This window comes from Arachis ipaensis, chromosome B10, assembly GCF_059453495.1.
Source record: "Arachis ipaensis isolate K30076 ecotype BB chromosome B10, ASM5945349v1, whole genome shotgun sequence".
In the NCBI taxonomy this organism is placed as follows: Eukaryota; Viridiplantae; Streptophyta; class Magnoliopsida; order Fabales; family Fabaceae; genus Arachis; species Arachis ipaensis.
Window position 1 is genome coordinate 127,530,468 of NC_142435.1, and position 15,033 is coordinate 127,545,500.

General features: G+C 37.3%; 1 non-coding gene across 1 annotated transcript; it reads right to left on the bottom strand.

The window, feature by feature from the left end:
- Positions 1-8,197: 8,197 nt before the first annotated feature.
- On the bottom strand, positions 8,198-8,305 carry LOC148581659 (small nucleolar RNA R71). Its single transcript, XR_015899697.1, has one exon. It is a non-coding gene; the product is annotated as a small nucleolar RNA R71 (small nucleolar RNA).
- Positions 8,306-15,033: the final 6,728 nt, after the last annotated feature.

Below are 15,033 nucleotides of genomic sequence, written 5' to 3' on the forward strand. Positions count from 1 at the left end.
AATTTCTAAATTATTGTTTAATGTTTTTGAACTCTCAAACACTATTTTTTGCTTGTCTAACTAAGTAAATCAATCAACCATTGTTGCTTAGTCCATCAATCCTTGTGGGATCGACCCTCACTCACCTGAGGTATTACTTGGTATGACCTGGTGCACTTGCCAGTTAGTTTGTGGGTTATAAATTCCGCACCACCCGTCCACTTGCATATCTTTGCATGCACCGAGGACGGTGCAATCTTTAAGTGTGGGGAGGTCGATACCGACTTCCATGGGTTAGTTACTTTCTTTTCAACACCAATTTTTAATTTTCTTTGTTAGTTAGTGTTACATTGCATAATAGATTGCGTGTGTAGTAATTGTTTGCATGTATGTACTACTTGGTTGAAGTGATGAATTCTTTTCAAGAAATTGTTTAGAGCATTTCACTAATTTGAATTAAAACTTTTTGAACTTGCTTGAAGTAATTTATTTTGGAACATGGTTTAGAGCTCGAACACACAAAACCAGTGAGATTTTAAACCTATTTGATTTGCATCTTATCAACCAATATATTCTGTTTTAGTGTGTGTTGTTCTCTCTAAAATTGTGATCTTTGTCTTACTTAATCCTATATTTCCATTGTTTGATGTATGCATGCACTTATATAATTGAGGCCTTTGTTTCACTATAGCTCATATACCCATATGGCCTTATCCTTTTAATTATCCTTTGCAAACCAATGTTGAGCCTTTTAACCCCATTTGTTCTTTATTTTAACTCATCACTAACTCTAAGCGAAAAATAATATTGTCCTTAATTTGAATCCTTGGTTAGCTTAGACTAGTGAGAGTGCTCATGATTTAAGTGTGGGGAAACTAGGTTTGGAAACACTTGGTTTGAGAATTGGGTGTTGTGTATTTTTATGAAAACGTGAAAAAACTGTTGAGGATATGTTTATGCATTCAATACCTTAATCATATGCATTGAGAAAAATAAAAAAATAAAACAAAAAAAAAGAGTAATTAATAAAAGGGGACAAAATACCCCAAAGTAAATGGTGATAGCAATGCATATGTACTGTACTCAAATTTAGAATGCATGAATATGTGGTAAACGTAGTTAATGGCCAGTTGAATTTTGTATTTTGACTACATGGATTGTCTTAAGTTAGGTGGAAAGTTTGGGTTAATCAAGGATTCAGATTTTAGTCCACTTGACCAAATACAATCCTACCTTGACCCTAACCTCATTACAACCCTTAAAAGACCTTTTGATATGTGTATTTGTGCATTAAATTTTTGTTGATTGGTAGAAGAAGGGCAAGCCTTAGAAAGCAAGATTAGTAGAGAATTGAGAGAATCGAACCTTAAACACTTGACTGATTAGAGTGTATACACTTTCGGTGAGGGTTCGATGCTCGATTCTTTGTTCCCGGCTTTCACGAGCTTTCTTTTTGCAAGTTCACTGTAGTTTATTTTGTGATTTAAATTAGTGGAATCCAATTTATGTTTCTCTTGGAGAATTTTTTTTACTTTTAACCAAGTAGGTAAAAGCATTTTGTATTTAGTCGCATTCATATAGAAAGGTTGCATTTCATAAATTCTACCATTCCTCTTCACTCTCTTATAGTTTCTCCTTGAGCTTAGCATAAGGACATGCTAATGTTTAAGTGTGGGGAGATTTGATGCACCACTATTTCGTGGTACATTTTAGGCTGAATTGAGTGGATTTTATCCATTATTCTCACACTTATGCATACAAATTGCATGTTTTACATTTTCCTTCCAAATTATGTGCTTTGATTGAAAACATGCTTCTTTGGCCTTAAATTACTGATTTTTAATTCTCTCTTATTACCATTCGATGCCATGATATGTGTGTTCAGTATTTTCAGGTTTTATAGGGCAGGAAGGACTTAGAGGACAGAAAGGAAGCATGCAAAAGTGGAAGAAACACAAGAAAGTGGAGTTTTGAGAAGCTGGCAGCGACGCGTACGCGTAGGTGACGCGTACGCGTGACTGGTGCAGGAGACGAGCGACGCATACACGTGGATGACGCGTACGCGTGACCAGGATTTTGTTAAGCGACGTGTACGCGTGGACGACGCGTATGCGTGACAGAGCGTCACGTGCTGCATTAAACAGAAGACGCCGGGGGCAATTTCTGGGCTACTTTTGGCCCAGTTTCACGCCCGAAAATACTGCTTAGAGGCTGCAGAATGAAGCTACGAAGGGGGAATCACTCATACACACTTCATTCACACAAAATTAGGTTTTAGATGTAATTTTCTATAGAGAGAGACTCTCTCCTCTCTCTAGGTTTTAGGGTTTCTCTTTCAATTTCTCCTTAGGTTCAGGTTCAATTTTACTTTAATTTAGTTTTTTCTTACTTTTATTTGTTCAAGCATTTTAGTTCATCTTCCTCCCTTGTTATTTCCCTTTTTCACCATTTTCATGTTTATGAGCTATTGTTACATTTGATTTATTCTAATGCAATTTATGTTTTCTATGTTTATTGTTGCTCTCTTTAATTGTTAGTCATTGATGCTTGCAATTGGTTGTTTAGATTTATTTTTCTTGTTAGTTTTCTATGCTTTTATTTATGCCTTCCAAGTGTTTGATAAAATGCTTGGTTGGATTTTAAATTAGATTTTCGTGTTCTTAACTTAGATTGAGTAATTTGGAGACTCTTGAATTGTCAAAGTCTCTTGTTGGTTGGTGATTGAAAGTTGCTAGTTGGCTTGAGCTTCACTAACTCTAATCTTTGATTAGGACTTGTGAACTCAAGTTGAATTGCTCACTTGACTTACCTTCAATTGTTAGAGGTTAACTAAGTGAGAGCAAAAGGCAATTACCATCACAAGTGACTATGATAATGGGGATGGGAATTCCAATTATCAATCCTTGTTAAGACTTCTCTTAATTGTTATTTTATTTCCTTATTATTTATATTACTTGTCTCTTATTACAAAACCCAAAAAGATACTTTTCCATAACCAATAGTAAAAACACTTCCCTGCAATTTTTTAATAGACGACTCGAGGTTTAATACTTCAGTTTATTTTTATTGGGTTTGCTTTAATGACAAACAAATTAAATGTTGATTGAGGATTGTTGTTGGTTTAGAACTATGCTTGCAACGAGATTTTATTGAGAAATTCTTTACCGACAATTTTCCTCCATCACCTACCCTATTTTGTAGGTTTTAATCAATGGCAGAAAAACACAACAATCTTCCTCCTCAACTCTCTACTATAGTCGAACTATTAGTGATTAAGAAATCACTAAAAGCAGAAATTCAAAGGTTAACTGAACCTTTGAACCAAAATGAACAAGGCGATGAGGAGGAACCAAAGAAGTTCTGGTAATAATGTCAACTATGACGATCACACTTTGGAAATAACGACTGTAATAATAATCACTCCAAACCCATTAATAAAGGAAACAAATTCTACCAAATGCTCTCGTAACATTATCTAATGGTACACAATTGTTTCAGTTCCAATTTCTTTTAATTAGAAATTTCAAATTAGCACAATTATGCAAACATTTGATTAAATAAATTGATTTCATTATTTTTGATATATAACCAAGAGTCGAATACTCGAATCATATATGAATCTAAGCTCACAATGAATCTCTCTTGTCGTTGTTTACATTACTATTGCGATAATTAGTATCTTGTCCTTATTATTTGGTGTTAATCCATGTTATTTTATTCAAAATTTTTTCTTCGTTTTCTTCAATTATCTTCTTCCCGGGATAGAAGATTCAGTTTTAGCTTTAACTGACAAATTCAAAACATGTGTTTACAATACAAAACAAAAAAGCCCAAAATTATAAGGCAATTGAGAGACCAATAACCTTAACATATCAAATTGACAAGTCCTACACTACGGTCAAACAATTCGCAAGCATAACCTAACCTGATTATACCATTCTTTTAATTTTCAATACGACATGGCCTCTAATAAGGTACACACTAACCTATATACTTGAACCGCTTTACTTTTACGTATCTTACCCTCTCATATACCAACCTTGGACACATTATATTTCATCATAAATTATCAGTCTGTATTTTATTTTCGACTGACCTTCTTTAAATATATTTGGTACTATTGTTTCTATCATACATTTCTGCGCCAAATTTTATATATAGAACAATACAGTCGCACCGACCAAAAGAAAGTCAGGCAGTTCTATAGATGATGAGCGGATAATTTATACGCTTTTTGGCATTGTTTTTAGTATGTTTTTAGTAGAATCTAGTTACTTTTAGGGATGTTTTCATTTGTTTTTATGTTAAATTCACATTTCTAGACTTTACTATGAGTTTGTGTGTTTTTCTGTGATTTCTGGTATTTTCTAGCTGAAATTGAGGGACTTGAGCAAAAATCAGATTCAGAGGTTGAAGAAGGACTGCTGATGCTGTTGGATTCTGACCTCCCTGCACTCAAAATGGATTTTCTGGAGCTACAGAACTCAAAATGGCGCGCTTCTAATTGCGTTGGAAATTAGACATCCAGGGCTTTCCAGCAATATATAATAGTCCATACTTTGGCCGCGTTTAGATGACGTAAAAGGGCATTGAACGCCAGTTCTACGCTGCTGTCTAGAGTTAAACGCCAGAAACACGTCACAAGCCAGAGTTGAATGCCAGAAATACGTTACAAACTGGAGTTCAACTCCAAGATTGACCTCTACACGTGTAACATTCAAGCTCAGCCCAAGCACATACCAAGTGGGCCCCGGAAGTGGATTTATGCATCAATTACTTACTTCTGTAAACCCTAGTAACTAGTTTAGTATAAATAGGACTTTTTACTATTGTATTAGACATCTTTGATCAGTTTTATGCCATCTTAGACTTTCATGGGGGCTGGCCATTTGGCCATGCCTGAACTATTATCACTTATGTATTTTCATACGGTAGAGTTTCTGCACTCCATAGATTAAGGTGTGGAGCTCTGCTGTTCTTCAAAGATTAATGCAAAGTACTACTGTTTTTCTATTCAATTCAACTTATTCCGCTTCTAAGATATTCATTCGCACTTCAACCTGAATGTGATGAACGTGACAATCATCATCATTCCCCCACGAACGCGTGCCTGACAACCACTTCCGTTCCACCTTAGATTGAATGGGTATCTCTTGGATCTCTTAATCAGAATCTTCGTGGTATAAGCTAGATTGATGGCGGCATTCATGAGAGTCCGGAAAGTCTAAACCTTGTCTGTGGTATTCCGAGTAGGACTCTGGGATTGAATGACTGTGACGAACTTCAAACTCGCGAGTGCTGGGCGTAGTGACAGACGCAAAAGGAGGGTGAATCCTATTCCAGTATGATCGAGAACCTCAGATGATTAGCCGTGCTGTGATAGAGCATTTGGATCATTTTCACAAGAGGATGGGATGTAGCCATTGACAAGGGTGATGCCTCCAGATGATTAGACATGCAGTGACAGCGCATCGGACCATTTTCCAGAGAGGATAAAAAGTAGCCATTGACAACGGTGATGTCCTTACATAAAGCCAGCCATGGAAAGGAGTAAGATTGATTGGATGAAGACAGCAGGAAAGCAGAGGTTCAGAGGAACGAATGCATCTCTATACACTTATCTGAAATTCTAACCAATGAATTACATAAGTATTTCTATCCTTATTTTCTATTTATTATTAATATTCGAAAACTCCATAACTATTTGTATCCGCCTGACTGAGATTTACAAGGTGACCATAGCTTACTTCAAGCCGACAATCTTCGTGGGATCTACCCTTACTCACGTAAGGTTTATTACTTGGACGACCCAGTGCACTTGCTGGTTAGTTGTATCGAAGTTGTGAATGAAAAACGATTTATTAAGACGTGCGTATAGAGTTTCTAGCGCCGTTGCCTGAGATCACAATTTCGTGCACCAAGTTTTTGGCGCCGTTGCCGGGGATTGTTCGAGTTTGAACAACTGACGGTTCATCTTGTTGCTCAGATTAGGTAATTTTCTTTTTGTTTTATTTCCAAAAATTTTTCAAAAACCTTTCAAAAATTTCTCATCTGTTTTCGAAAAAAAAAATAAATCTTTTCAAAAATATATTTTTCTTCAGAATTTTTAAGAATGAATTCTAGAGTTTCATGAAGCATGTTGAAGCCTGGCTGGCTGTAAAGCCATGTCTAATTCTTTTGTATAGGGGCTTCCAACCATCAGCATAGAGGCAAGTTAATTGAAATGTCAGCCGTGGCATGTCTGAGTTACATACTAAAGCTTGGCTGGCTATTAAGCCATGCCTAACCCTCGGATTGGAGCTTTAGACTAAGAATACAAGATTCCTGGAATTCATATTAAAAAATTTTGAAATCCTTATTTTCTTTTTCCTATATGTTTTTTCAAAAAAAATATACAAAAATCCAAAAAAATAAAAAAATCATAAAAATAAAAAATATTTCATGTTTCTTGTTTGAGTCTTGAGTCAAGTTGAAAGTTTGGTGTCAATTGCATACTCATCTTGCATTTTTCGAAAAATTCATGCATTCATAGTGTCTATAAATGAAAAATTTTTAAGTTTGGTGTCTTGCATGTTTTCTTTGCATTACAAATTTTTCAAAAATAAGTTCTTGATGTTCATTTTGACATTCAAAGTGTTCTTGGTGTTCATCTTGACATTCATAGCATTCTTGCATGCATTCATTGTTTTGATCCAAAATTTTCATGCATTGAGTCTTTTTCATGTTTTTCCCTCTCATTATTAAAAATTCAAAAATAAAAAAAAAATATATCTTCCCCTTTTTCTCTCATAAATTTCGAAAATTTGGATTGACTTTTTCAAAAAATTTTAAAATCTAGTTGTTTTTATGAGTCAAATCAAATTTTCAAATTTTATCTTTTTCAAAAATCAAATCTTTTTCACTTTTCTTATTTATTTTCAAAAATTTTTAAAATATTTTTCAAAAATCTTTTTCTTATCTTTATCTCCTAATTTTCGAAAATAACATCATCAATTAATATTTTGATTCAAAAATTTCAAATTTGTTACTTACTTGTTAAGAAAGATTCAAACTTTAAGTTCTAGAATCATATTTTGTGATTTCTTGTGAATCAAGTCATTAATTATGATTTTAAAAATCAAATCTTTTTCAAAACTAATTTCAATCATATCTTTTCAAAAATATCTTTCTATCTTATCTTTTTCAAAATCATATCTTTTTCAAAAATTTGATTTTAAAATATCTTTCCTAACTTCTTATCTTCTTATCTTTTCAAAATTGATTTTCAAATTTGTTTCAACTAACTAACTAACTTTTTGTTTGTTTCTTATCTTTTTCAAAACTACCTAACTAACTCCCTCTCTCTCTAATTTTCGAAAATATCTTCCCTCTTTTTCAAAATTTCTTTTTAATTAACTAATTATTTTAATTCTTGATTTTAATTCTCGAAAATTACTAACCTTTTTCAAAAACTATTTTCGAAAATCACTAACTCTTTTCAAAAATTATTTTCGAAAATTCTCTCTCTCTTATCTCCTTCTATTTATTTATTCATCTACTAACACTTCATCTCACCCAAATTCGAACCCCCTCTTCCATCTGTGTTCGAATTTTTTTTTCTTCTTTTCTTCTACTCACACAGGGACCTCTATACTGTGGTAAAAAGGACCCATATTATTATTATTTTTCTGTCCCTCTTTTTCATATGAGCAGGAGCAAGGACAAGAACATTCTTGTTGAAGCAGATCCAGAACCTGAAAGGACTCTAAAGAGGAAACTAAGAGAAGCTAAATTACAACAATCCAGCAAGCACCTTTCAGAAATTTTCGAGCAAGAAGAAGAGATGGCAGCCGAAAATAATAATAATGCAAGGAGGATGCTTGGTGACTTTACTGCACCTAATTCCAATTTACATGGAAGAAGCATCTCCATTCCTGCCATTGGAGCAAACAATTTTGAGCTTAAACCTCAATTAGTTTCTCTGATGCAACAGAACTGCAAGTTTCATGGACTTCCATCTGAAGATCCTTTTCAGTTCTTAACTAAATTCTTGCAGATATGTGATACTGTTAAGACTAATGGAGTAGATCCTGAAGTCTACAGGCTCATGCTTTTCCCTTTTGCTGTAAGAGACAGAGCTAGAGTATGGTTAGACTCTCAACCTAAGGATAGCCTGAACTCTTGGGATAAGCTGGTCAAGGCTTTCTTAGCCAAGTTCTTTCCTCCTCAAAAGCTGAGTAAGCTTAGAGTGAATGTTCAGACCTTCAGACAGAAAGAAGGTGAATCCCTCTATGAAGCTTGGGAGAGATACAAAGGACTGACCAAAAAGTGTCCTTCTGACATGCTTTCAGAATGGACCATCCTGGATATATTCTATGATGGTCTGTCTGAATTAGCTAAGATGTCATTGGATACTTCTGCAGGTGGATCCATTCACCTAAAGAAAACTCCTGCAGAAGCTCAAGAACTCATTGACATGGTTGCTAATAACCAGTTCATGTACACTTCTGAGAGGAATCCTGTGAGCAATGGGACGCCTCAGAAGAAGGGAGTTCTTGAAATTGATACTTTGAATGCCATATTGGCTCAGAATAAAATATTGACTCAGCAAGTCAATATGATTTCTCAGAGTCTGAATGGAATGCAAGCTGCATCCAATAGTACTCAAGAGGCATCTTCTGAAAAAGAAGCTTATGATCCTGAAAATCCTGCAATAGCAGAGGTGAATTACATGGGTGAACCTTATGGAAACACCTATAACCCCTCATGGAGAAGTCACCCAAATCTCTCATGGAAGGATCAACAAAAGCCTCAACAAGGCCTTAATAATGGTGGAAGAAATAGGTTTAACAATAGTAAACCTTCTCCATTATCCACTCAACAACAGATAGAGAACTCTGAACAAAATACCTCTAATTTAGCAAACTTAGTCTCTGATCTATCTAAGGCCACTGTAAGTTTCATGAATGAAACAAGGTCCTCCATTAGAAATTTGGAGGCACAAGTGGGCCAGCTGAGTAAAAGGATCACTGAAATCCCTCCTAGTACTCTCCCAAGTAATACAGAAGAAAATCCAAAAGGAGAGTGCAAGGCCATTGACATAGTCAACACGGCCGAACCTGGAGAGGAAGGGGAGGATGTAAATCCCAGTGAGGAAGACCTCTTGGGACGTCCAGTGATCAATAAGGAGTTTCCCTTTGAGGAACCAAAGGAATCTGAGACTCATCTAGAGACCATAGAGATTCCATTGAACCTCCTTATGCCCTTCATGAGCTCTGACGAGTATTCATCTTCTGAAGAGAATGAGGATGTTACTGAAGAGCAACTTACCAAGTACCTTGGTGCAATCATGAAGCTGAATGCCAAATTATTTAGTATTGAGACTTGGGAAGATGAACCTCCCTTGTTCACCAATGAACTAAGTGATCTGGATCAACTGAGATTGCCTCAGAAGAAACAGGATCCTGGAAAGTTCCTAGTACCTTGTACCATAGGCACCATGATCTTTGAAAAGGCTCTGTGTGACCTTGGTTTAGGGATAAACCTCATGCCCCTCTCTGTAATAGAGAAACTGGGAATCTATGGGGTGCAAGCTGCTAAAATCTCATTAGAGATGGCAGACAATTCAAGAAAACAGGCTTATGGACAAGTAGAGGACGTGTTAGTAAAGGTTGAAGGCCTTTACATCCCTGCTGATTTCATAATCCTTGATACTGGGAAGGATGAGGATGAATCCATCATCCTTGGAAGACATTTCCTAGCCACAGCAAGAGCTGTGATTGATGTTGACAGAGGTGAATTAGTCCTTCAATTGAATGAGGACTCCCTTGTGTTTATAACTCAAGGTTACCCTTCTGTAAACATAGAAAAGAGGCACAGTAAGCTTCTCTCAAAACAGAGTCAACCAGAGCCCCCACAGTCAAACTCTAAGTTTGGTGTTGGGAGGCCACAACCAAACTCTAAGTTTGGTGTTGAACTCCCATATCCAAACTCTAAGTTTGGTGTTGGAAAGTCTCAACAATGCTCTGAACATCTGTGAGGCTCCATGAGAGCCCACTGTCAAGCTATTGACATTAAAGAAGCGCTTGTTGGGAGGCAACCCAATTTTTATTTATCTAATTTTATTTTTCTTGTTCTTTCATGTTTTATTAGGTTCATGATCATGTGAAGTCACAAAATAAATATAAAAATTGAAAACGGAATCAAAAACAGCAGAAGAAAAATCACACCCTGGAGGAAGACCTTACTGGTAGGGGTGGCAAACGGGCCTAAATCCGCTGGGCCGGCCCGCGTAACCCGTCAAAAAAGGCGGGCCGGGCTGGAAAATTGGGACCACCAAATAGCAAAAGCCCGCTTAACCCGCACCGCTTAAACCGTTGGTTTTGGCGGGCTTTGGCGGGGCGGGGCGGGCTTCCCCGCCGGGCTTAGTATTTTTTTAGTAAGGGGTATTTTTACAATTTTTTTACCAAAACCCAACTTCCCCCAACCCAACTTACAAGAGAATGAAGATGAAAATTAAGTGTTTTAGATTATGTTTGTTTTATTTTAGAGACAATATTGTTAATTATGTTTTGGATTATGTTTATTTTGCTTTGGAAATAATATCTATAATTATGTTTTGGATGAAAACTTGTTTATAATCATGTTTATTAGATATTTATAATTAAAAAGACTTTAATGTTTGTTAATACAAAAATTATAATTTGTTTATACTTTTAAAAATTATAATAGTTAAAAGTAAAAAACAAAAGAGATTTTTTTATATCTTTATATATATTATTTTAATAGTTAAAAGTAAAAAAAACAGATATTTGGCGGGCTTAGCCCGCCGGCCCGCCAGCCCGCCATTAGGCGGGGCGGGCTGGGATTCTGGGACCGCCTCACTAGGCGGGGCGGGGCGGGCCAGCCTGCCAACTGGCGGGCTTCTGGCGGGGCGGGGCGGGCTTCCCCGCTTGCCACCCCTACTTACTAGCGTTTAAACGCCAGTAAGAAGCATCTGGCTGGCGTTCAACGCCAGAACAGAGCATGGTTCTGGCGCTGAACGCCCAAAATGGGCAGCATCTGGGCGTTTGAACGCCAGAATTGCACCCTGGAGAAGAGTTGGCGCTGAACGCCCAGAACAAGCATGGTTCTGGTGTTCAACGCCAGAAATGGGCAACAAATGGGCGTTCAACGCCCAGAACAAGCACCAATCTGGCCCTGAACGCCCAGAGTTGTGTGCAAGGGCATTTTGCATGCCTAATTTGGTGCAAGGTTGTAAATCCTTAAACACCTCAGGATCTGTGAACCCCACAAGATCACCTCAGGATCTGTGGACCCCACAGGATCCCCACCTACCTCCACTCACTTCTTCTCGGATTTAGATCCTCTAAAGTTTGAATTTCACTTTAGAGAGTAAAGTGTGATCTCTCACCATTGATTTCATAGGTGGGACCAATAATAAATATGAAAGAGAAATTATTCAATGGTAGAAGATCACACTTTACTCTCTAAAGTGAAATTCAAACTTTAGAGGATCCAAATTCCTTCTTCTCACCCCTCTTTCAAACAATCCCATAAACACTCTTCCCCAAAACTCTTCACCAATCACCTCAATCTCTCTTCCCTATAACCACTTCACCACTCACATCCATCCACTCTTCCCATAAACCTACCTCATAAACCCCACCTACCTTCAAAATTCAAAATCAATTTCCCACCTAAAACCCACCCATATGGCCGAACTTTACCCCCATCCCTTCCCTATATAAAGCCCTCCACTCTTCTTCATTTTCACACAACACAACCCTCTCCTCCATATTTTCTTCTTTTTCTTCATCTATTCTTTCTTCTCTTGCTCGAGGGTGAGCAATACTCTAAGTTTAGTGTGGTAAAAACATAAGCTTTTTGTTTTTCCATTACCATTGATGGCACCCAAGACCGGAGAATCCTCTAGAAAAGGGAAAGGGAAGACAAAAGCTTCCACCTCCGAGTCATGGGAGATGGAAAGATTCATCTCCAAAGCTCATCAAGACCACTTCTATGATGTTGTGGTCAAGAAGAAGGTGATCCCCGAGGTCCCTTTCAAGCTTAAGAAGAATGAGTATCTGGAGATCCGACATGAAATACAAAGAAGAGGTTGGGAAGTTCTAACAAACCACATCCAACAAGTCGGCATCCTAATGGTTCAAGAGTGCTATGCCAATGCATGGATCACTAGGAACCATGATCAAAGTAAGAACCCAAACCCAAAGAATTATATTACAATGGTTCGAGGGAAATACTTAGATTTTCGTCCGGAAAATGTGAGGTTGGCGTTTAACTTGCCTATGATGCAAGGAGATGCACGCCCCTACACTAGAAGGGTCAACTTTAATCAAAGGTTGGACCAAGTCCTCATGGACATATGTGTAGAAGGAGCTCAATGGAAGATTGACTCCAAAGGCAAGCCGGTTCAATTAAGAAGACTGGACCTCAAGCCTGTGGCTAGAGGATGGTTGGAGTTCATCCAACGCTCCATCATCCCCACTAGCAACCGATCTGAAGTTACTGTGGATCGGGCCATCATGATTCATAGCATCATGATTAGAGAGGAAGTAGAAGTTCATGAAGTCATCTCCCTTGAATTCTACAAAATAGCCGAAAAGCCCTCTCCTGGGGCAAGGCTAGCTTTTTCTCATCTTATTTGCCATCTATGTTACTCAGCTGGAGCTTTCATAGAAGGAGACATTCCCATTGAGGAAGAGAAGCCCATCACTAAGAAAAGGATGGAGCAAGCAAGAGAGCCCATTCATGGATCTCAAGAGACGCATGAAGCTCATCACCATGAGATCCCGGAGATGCCTCAAATGCATTTTCCTCCACAAAAATATTGGGAGCAAATCAACACCTCCCTAGGAGAACTAAGTTCCAACATGGGACAATTAAGGGTGGAACATCAAGAGCACTCCATCATCCTTCATGAAATAAGAGAAGATCAAAAAGCAATGAGGGAGGAGCAACAAAGACAAGGAAGAGACATAGAAGAGCTCAAGGACATCATTGGTTCCTCAAGAAGGAAATGCCACCATCACTAAGGTGGACTCATTCCTTGTTCTTACATTCTCTGTTTTTCGTTTTCTCTATGTTAAGTGCTTATCCATGTTTGTGTCTTCATTACATGATCATTAGTATTTAGTAACTTTGTCTTAAAGTTATGAATGTCCTATGAATCCATCACCTCTCTTAAATGAAAACTGTTTTAATTCAAAAGAACAAGAAGTACACGAGTTTTGAATTTATCCTTGAACTTAGTTTAATTATATTGATGTGGTGACAATGCTTCTTGTTTTCTAAATGAATGCTTGAACAGTGCATATGTCTTTTGAAGTTGTTGTTTAAGAATGTTAAATATGTTGGCTCTTGAAAGAATGATGATAAGGAGACATGTTATTTAATAATATGAAAAATCATAAAAATGATTCTTGAAGCAAGAAAAAGCAGCAAAGAACAAAGCTTGCAGAAAAAAAATAGCAAAAAAATAGAAAGAAAAGAAAAAGAGAAAAAGCAAGCAGAAAAAGCCAAAAGCTCTTAAAACCAATAGGCAAGAGCAAAAAGCCAATAACCCTTAAAACCAAAAGGCAAGGGTAAATAAAAAGGATCCCAAGGCTTTGAGCGTCAGTGGATAGGAGGGCCTAAAGGAATAAAATCCTGGCCTAAGCGGCTAAACCAAGCTGTCCCTAACCATGTGCTTGTGGCGTGAAGGTGTCAAGTGAAAACTTGAGACTGAGCGGTTAAAGTCAAGGTCCAAAGCAAAAGAAGAGTGTGCTTAAGAACCCTGGACACCTCTAATTGGGGACTTTAGCAAAGCTGAGTCACAATCTGAAAATGTTCACCTAATTATGTGTCTGTGGCATTTATGTATCCAGTGGTAATATAGGAAAACAAAGTGCTTAGGGCCACGGCCAAGACTCATAAAATAGTTGTGTTCAAGAATCATCATACTGAACTAGAAGAATCAATAACACTATCTGAACTCTGAGTTCCTATAGATGCCAATCGTTCTGAACTTCAATGGATAAAGTGAGATGCCAAAACTATTCAAGAGGCAAAAAAGCTACAAGTCCCGCTCATTTAATTGGAGCTATGTTTTATTGATAGTTTGGAATTTATAGTATATTCTCTTCTTTTTATCCTATTTGATTTTCAGTTGCTTGGGGACAAGTAACAATTTAAGTTTGGTGTTGTGATGAGCGGATAATTTATACGCTTTTTGGCATTGTTTTTAGTATGTTTTTAGTAGAGTCTAGTTACTTTTAGGGATGTTTTTATTAGTTTTTATGTTAAATTCACATTTCTGGACTTTACTATGAGTTTTTGTGCTTTTCTGTGATTTCAGGTATTTTCTGGCTGAAATTGAGGGACTTGAGCAAAAATCAGATTCAGAGGTTGAAGAAGGACTGCTGATGCTGTTGGATTCTGACCTCCCTGCACTCAAAATGGATTTTCTGGAGCTACAAAACTCACAATGGCGCGCTTCCAATTGCGTTGGAAAGTAGACATCCAGGGATTTCCAGCAATATATAATAGTCCATACTTTGGCCAAGTTTAGATAACGTAAAAGGGCGTTGAACGCCAGTTCTACGCTGCTGTCTGGAGTTAAACGCCAGAAACACGTCATAAGCCAGAGTTGAACGCCAGAAATACGTTACAAACTGGCGTTCAACTCCAAGATTGACCTCTACACGTGTAACATTCAAGCTCAGCCCAAGCACACACCAAGTGGGCCCCGGAAGTGGATTTATGCATCAATTACTTACTTCTGTAAACCCTAGTAACTAGTTTAGTATAAATAGGACTTTTTACTATTGTATTAGACATCTTTGATCAGTTTTATGCTATCTTAGACTTTCATGGGGGCTGGCCATTCGGCCATGCCTGAACCATTATCACTTATGTATTTTCATACGGTAGAGTTTCTGCACTCCATAGATTAAGGTGTGGAGCTCTGCTGTTCCTCAAAGATTAATGCAAAGTACTACTGTTTTTCTATTCAATTCAACTAATTCCGCTTCTAAGATATTCATTCGCACTTCAACCTGAATGTGATGAACGTGA